Consider the following 7,480-nt stretch of genomic DNA (forward strand, 5'->3'; position numbering starts at 1 on the left):
ATCTCTATGCCTGTGCAGGAAAAACGCAAAACGCAAAACGCAGGTAAAAAAACGCCAGTGGGTGGGTGCCCTAAGGCTGGATTCAGACGAACGTATATCGGCTGGGTTTTCATGCCGAGCCGATATACGTCATCGGTCTCTGCAGGGGGGGAGCATGGAAGAGCCAGGAGCAGTGCTCTGAGCTCCCGCCCCCTCTCTGCCTCCTCTCCGCCCCTCTGCACTATTTGCAATGAGGAGAGGTGGGACAGGGGCGGGGCTAATTCTCACATCTTAGCCCCGCCCCCTTTCATTGCAAATAGTGCAGAGGGGCAGAGAGGGGGCAGAAGCACAGTTCCTGCTCCTGGCTCTTCCATCCTCCCCCCTGCAGATGAGAACACTGTATATCGGCTCGGCGTGATAACCGAGCCAATATACGGTCGTCTGAATCCACCCTAAAGCTGACATAGGAGTCAGCTCCAATTGTGGCCTATCATGGCCATTTACCTACTTAGATTCTGCAACCTATATTATCTCTCTATATAAACTCTAGCGCTGGTATAACTGCCTCCCTTATCTAACTGACATGCGTCTATAGAAGAGTTCCCCTATAAGACACAGCCCGTCACTACTGCCCAGTTTTATACTGTGCGGATGGCCACTATGAGAATTATCTGTGTGTCACCCCAAAAGATAACCCCTTACGGCTAATTAATGTGCAGTTCCAGGTCATCCAGCATCTCCCGTAACAGTTCTGGAAATAAGAAGAGATGTATACAGTTTAGTTTTAAGACGTGCTTTCTTATGGTAGAGGTTCTGTAGATGGCCGCTATGAGAGTTCTCTATGTGTCACCCTACAAGATAACCCCTTACAGCGTTTGATGGGTTTTTCGGCAGCCAATTAAGGTGCTCTTCCAGGTAATTCAGCTCCTCCCATCACAGTTCCGTAAATAGAGATTCATACGGTTTAGTTTCAAGACATGCTTTCTTATGGTAGAGGGTCCTTCTAAAAAGGGTTTCCTGTCTTGTTTTTCAACTGATGACCTATCCTCCGATAGGCCATCATTAATTGATGGACAGGGGTCCGCTGTTTAGAAACCCTCTAATGTCCACTGATGCCACTGTCACTGCAGTGGGCCAGACGATCAGCTGATGGATGGGAAGGGGTAGCCCTGGCAAAAGTGATATATTTTTTTAGGCGATGTATGTTGGCTGTCTTTTCTGCAATATGCAAAATTTAATAGAATGACAGTAAATTTACAACATACTGCAATACCTAAGTATTGCAATATATTCTACATGCGATCAGATGATCACTAATTCTGGTCCCCTATTAGGACAAAAATAAGCTGAAACAGTTTAATAATGGTTTTTTTTAAAGTGAATGGAAACTGAAGTACAATTCCAAAAACAACCCACAAAGAAAGGTGGCGCTGTGTTTAGAAGAAAGCAAACATGATTTTCTACCCTTGGACATCCCCATTACACCCATCATGTCAACATATTGAGCTTGTCTGTATCTTTTTAGAACTTAAAGAACAGTCTCAGTTATAAGTAATGACATTAAATAGAGGAATAAATAGTAACAGCGTCATTATACGCTTACCATTTATAGTAGTTGAGATGTTCCTATGTGAAGAACAGGACATTCATTAGTTTTATACATCATCTACATTTGGACTCCAATCCTACCCCTAGATTTATAGGATGCATCCTTTAGTACAGGAAAACTAACAGATTCTAACTAACTAATCTCCTGTAAATGGCACGGACTGCGACGGCGCTCAGTAATGGGGAACCAACTTTTGAAAAATTTGGTTTGGTCCAAATTAATTTAATCTGAACCTCAAGTTCACCAAAACCCCTAAAAATGGGTGTATAACACTGTTTAAGGGTGGCTTTACATGAGCGTATACGCAAATATGCTCACCACAGTGCTGCATTTTTGAGCACGAATGAGGTTTGAAGAGGACCATAATCAGCGTGTTGCTCACATGTCTACACCCATTACTCTAATTGTTGCGCATGCAAGGCCAGTTCACACGCACGTGACACACCCTTTCCGTGGAGTTTATTGGCTATTTCAGCCTTAGGGCAACCTCACATGAGAGTATGTGAAAAAACACTCGCCAAGCATCGAGCATTTTCATCATGAGCGATACACTTTTCCAAATATGTTTTCATTAAGTTTGGTATGAGATACTTTGTCAAATGCTTTACTAAAGCGAAGATATAGTATATCTACCATATTATACAGATCAACCCAGTCGGTTATTCTGTCATAGAAGAAAATTAGATTAGTCTGGCATGACTTGTTTGTTACAAACCCATGCTGGCTCTGTTTAATTACTCCATTTGCATCCAAGTACTTGCATACATGCTGTTTAATAATTTGTTCAAAGATCATTCTTAGTATAGAAGTCAGGCTCACAGGTCTGTAGTTTCCTGGATCCACCTTCTTCTCTTTTTTGAAGAGAGGGACAACATTTGCCATTTTCCAATCTTCTGGGACTTCTCCTGTTCTCTAGGAACTTTCAAAGATTACGGAGAATGGTTTAGCAATTACCTCCGCTGCTTCCTTTAGTATCCTAGGATGTAATCCATCTGGACCTTGAGACGTGAATTCATTTAAGTTAGCTATGTGTTCCCTCAACATCTCTCTGCTTATAGATAGCCTGCATTCTTGTATTCCTCCAATAGCGCAGGGAAGAAAACAGATGCAAAGTAGGAATTTAAAAGCTCGGCCTTCTCAACATCATTTTTAACCAATTGACCATTTTAATCCTGTAAACATATTATAGTATCTTTGAATGTTCTTTTGCTTTTGACATACCCCCAAAATCCTTTATTGCTTTTGACCTCTATTGCAAGCCTCAATTCATTATTAGTTTTAGCTTTTCTGACACTTGCCCTACAGTTTCTGCAGACTTCTTTAGATATGTCCCCCCCCCCTTTCCCTTTGATACACACGTTAAAAAGAAAAAAAATATATGTTTTAAGTTTTTTGTGTTCATCCATCCTGGTTTCTTTAAATGCTTCCCATTCTTCCTTCTTTTAGGTATTGTTAACGATTGTGCTTTAAGAATCTCATTTGGTATGTGAGGAGAGGGCTATCTGGATGTCGAAAAATAGAATTTAACAGTGAACAGCGTGGCTGGTTACATGATAATGGTTATACTGATATGGGCCAAAAGATAAGAAAAAGTGTCTGAGGAAGTGACCAGGAGGGGATACAAGGAGTATGAACTAAATGGATGTTTTATGTATGAATGCTTCAAGGACCACAGACTTAGTGACACAAATGGGCGAGACATCCGACTGACTTATGACCGAGATCACCAAATAAAAGCTCCCAAGAGTAAAGAAGGTAGTGTTCCACCCATTCGCCGGCATGGACATGTGGCAGATGTGATGAACAGAATGCTTGGTGGCAAAACATCTCTGTGGATTGTGGTGGAACTTACTTCATCGTAGAAGCTGATCAGATTGGTCTGACATGATCAACCCCTCATGAACCCATGCTTATGAGGAGTTAAACCGTTGTTTTCCTTGAGGTATTCTAGGATGGTGTCTCTCAGAAACCCCTCAAATATGTTTCCAACTGAAGTGAGACTTACCGGCCTGTAGTTACCAGGCTCTCTTCTTGACCCCTTTTTGTATATTGGAACCGCATTGGCAATACGCCAATCCAGTGGTACAACCCCGGTCTTAATAGTGTCCCTAAACATAAAAAATAGTGGTCTGTCTATCACTTAGTTCCCTTAGGACCCTCTGGTGTATTCTGGCGATTTCTCGATTTTAATCTTTTTTTACCGACTCTGTACTTCCTCCTGAGTTAGGCAGGTGATATTTAGCGGGGGGTCGTTTTATCCCTTGGCATCTTGTGACATTTCTTTTTCCTTCGTGAACAAGCTTGAGAAAAAAACTATTTAATAGATTTGTCTTTCCCCCATCATCTTCTATGATTTCTCCTGCAGTACGTGATAGAGGGCCAGTGCTTTCAGTAAAAATCATTTTACCATTTATATAATTGAAGAATAGTTTAGGTTTATTTTTGCTCTTTTTGGTAATCACTCTCTCTGCCTCCTCCTTGGCAGTTTAGATCTTTTCCTTCCATAACTTGTTTTTTCCCTTTATGTTTTTAGCGCTTCTTCACTGCCTTCCTCTTTTAATAATTTAAACGCTTTCTTTTTTTTTTTGCTTATTGCCGCTCTTTCAGTCTTGTTGACTCACACTGGTTTCCTTCTTTTTGTAGTTCTTTTACTTTTAAAGGGTATGATCTGCTCACATGAGCTAATTAGGATGTCTTAAGCTTCTCCCCTTTGTCACCTATACAGTGATTTTTACGTAAATTGTCCCAATTAATGTTGCTCATAGTACTTCTAAGCTGATCAAGTTTTGCTTTACTAAAGTTTAGTTTTTTTGTCGCTCCCTGATAAGGCTTCCTATTGAAAGACAACTGGAAATAAATTATATTGTGATCACTATTTCCCAAGTGTTTCTCAACCTGCACCCCCGTGATTCCGGTGGGTTAATTAATAAGTCTAGGATGGCCCTCCCTCTAGTTGGCTCCTGTAGACTAACAGTCAGCACTGAGAATCCAATAAAGGTTCCTGTTACTTGTCAAAATGTGTCCTTCATCTCAAAAGTGTAAGCGGGTCAGCGCCTGGATATATAATATGCAGACTTTTGTGTAAGAGCAGGAAAGAGACTTACCTGGTGCGTAGTGGGGTTCCTATTGTAGGACGCCACCCACTAGCACCCTGAAGTCCTAGTTCGCGTTGATAATTATTATCCGGTTTCGCATACAACACCTTAAATCACATGATATTTCCATCCCAGTGATGAATAAATGCACCAGATTTAAAAGAGAATGGTCTGACACTTTATTGGGAGGAGTGGGCACCGGTATGGGTGAATTACATTTCATTGACAGTAATGAAGAACAAGGTAGCACATGCAGGTGAGGATGTGTCACAATTAATTCATCTACAGGCACAATGGATGCAATCCCTGTTTTTGCCCCGACACCTGATGTTGGGATATGATAAAGATATAATTACAACATGATATATTTTGAAATGTTAATGAATTTATTAAATGTACTCAATGTAGTTTACAATATCTATATATGCTTCATGAAAGGGATAAAATGCATTGAGGTCTGATGACAAATAATGAGCGATTACGGAGAAACATTTTTCGGAACATAATACCTGCTGACGTCTGGATAGCCAGAGGGTTCCATGTCAAGAAACATTCTGCACCGGACTATTCAGCTTCTTTACAGTGAAGGTTTTTGATCTTACGTGTCAGTTTGTGGTACTGCCTGTCATTTTCGGCCCACCTTTATATCACTATCAATATTGCTTGCCAAGTTTGAGGGTACACTGATAGATAGCAATAACCACACTCACAATGATGTAAATTGTGGAAGGACTTTGGCTGGTTTGGTGCGTGGGGGGAGTACAGCAATATACGAACCTTGCCTATTACAACACTCGGTAAGCATGTGTGACTGGACGGTATCGCCACCTACTTCTGTTATGTTTACAGAGATCGGTCCACAGTACATCTGTATGGTAACTTACCAAGAAAGAACCGCACAAATGTATAATTTAACCCTTCCATGTAGAGGCTGCCTCTGGAACGTATCCTTAAAGGAGATGTCCCGCGCCGAAACGGGTTTTTTTTTTTTTTAAACCCCCCCCCCCGTTCGGCGCGAGACAACCCCGATGCAGGGGTTAAAAAAAACCACCCGCACAGCGCTTACCTGAATCCCGGCGGTCCAGCGTCTTCATACTCACCTGCTGAAGATGGCCGCCGGGATCCTCTGTCTTCATGGACCGCAGGGCTTCTGTGCGGTCCATTGCCGATTCCAGCCTCCTGATTGGCTGGAATCGGCACGTGACGGGGCGGAGCTACACGGAGCTACACGGAGCCCCATAGAGAAGAGGAGAAGACCCGGACTGCGCAAGCGCGGCTAATTTGGCCATCGGAGGGCGAAAATTAGTCGGCACCATGGAGACGAGGACGCCAGCAACGGAGCAGGTAAGTATAAAACTTTTTATAACTTCTGTATGGCTCATAATTAATGCACAATGTACATTACAAAGTGCATTATTATGGCCATACAGAAGTGTATAGACCCACTTGCTGCCTCGGGACAACCCCTTTAATGCATTGGTTTATCCCCCTTGTTCCACCTCCTGCCTTTGTACCTTCTGTATCACCCCCAACCCCTTTGTTTCCAAATAGTTGAATACCACATGTAACGTTTGTAATTTCTGTAATGTTCGTATTGCGTGTCTTCCCCATGTGCCACAAAAGCGCTGCGGAATACATTAGCACTATACAAATAATTATACCGATTATTATTATTATATGCCTTTTTGCCAGATGGTGAACAATCCACAGCACTATATTGGCACCCAATATACTAACAATATCTCTAGCACGTGTTGTCCGTTTAATAAAGGACACTGAGCACCTGAAGAGGCATCTGGGAGTCATAAACAGTTCTATGATTGACGTGGAAAAACAAACCAACACATCAAATGTCTTATTAATAGGGATGAGCGAGTATACTCGCTAAGGCACTACTCGCTCGAGTAATGTGCCTTAGCCGAGTCTCTCCCCACTCGTCCCGAAAGATTCGGGGGCCGGCACGGGGCGGGGAGCTGCGGGGGAGAGCAGGGAGGAACGGGGGGGGGGGGGGGGGGAGAGATCTCTCTCTCCCTCTCTCCCGCCCGCTCCCCCCTGCTCCCCGCCGCAACTCACTTGTCAGCTGCGGCAGCCCGCGAATCTTTAGGGACGAGCAGGGAGATACTCGGCTAAGGCACATTACTCGAGCGAGTAGTGCTTTAGCGAGTATACTCACTCATCCCTACGTATTTACAATAGCCACTAAGACACAAGAGGATCAGGTGGCCGCTGGTATGACATATTCACTGGTTGGTCAATTACGGCTACATGCACTTTAAATTGGTTTTTGCATCCCATGTTGGTTGTACTTATACTTTGTACTAGTGATCTCCAACTGGAGTCCCTTCAGCTATTCTCTAAGTACAACTCCCAGCATGCCCTGTTTAAGAAGCTATCCCTCCCTTTTCAGGAAAGTGGCATATAACAGTGTACATAACAATAAAATGCGGCGCTTCCATCAAATTTTGCAACTTTTTTTTTCTTTTTTTACAACAAAGAGGTACGATGATTCCCCCTGCAGTTCCATCCTCGTTTCTGTCTCTGCGCTTTTCTGCATAAAAGATGGAAACCTGAGACAGAGCCGCCGCTGAAGAGAAAATCACGCTGAGAAAGTAGCCATGGGGACATATATCATGTATCCCCACCACTGGGTGGTAACAATTATCATGTGTATACACACAGGGCTGGGGTATACAGTATAATATGTGCATACACCCAGCAGTGGAGATATACAGTATAATATGTGTATACACAGCAGTGGGGATATACGGTATAATATGTGCATATACCCAGCGGTGGG

The sequence above is a fragment of the Eleutherodactylus coqui genome, chromosome 1 (assembly GCF_035609145.1).
Source record: "Eleutherodactylus coqui strain aEleCoq1 chromosome 1, aEleCoq1.hap1, whole genome shotgun sequence".
Taxonomy (NCBI): domain Eukaryota; kingdom Metazoa; phylum Chordata; class Amphibia; order Anura; family Eleutherodactylidae; genus Eleutherodactylus; species Eleutherodactylus coqui.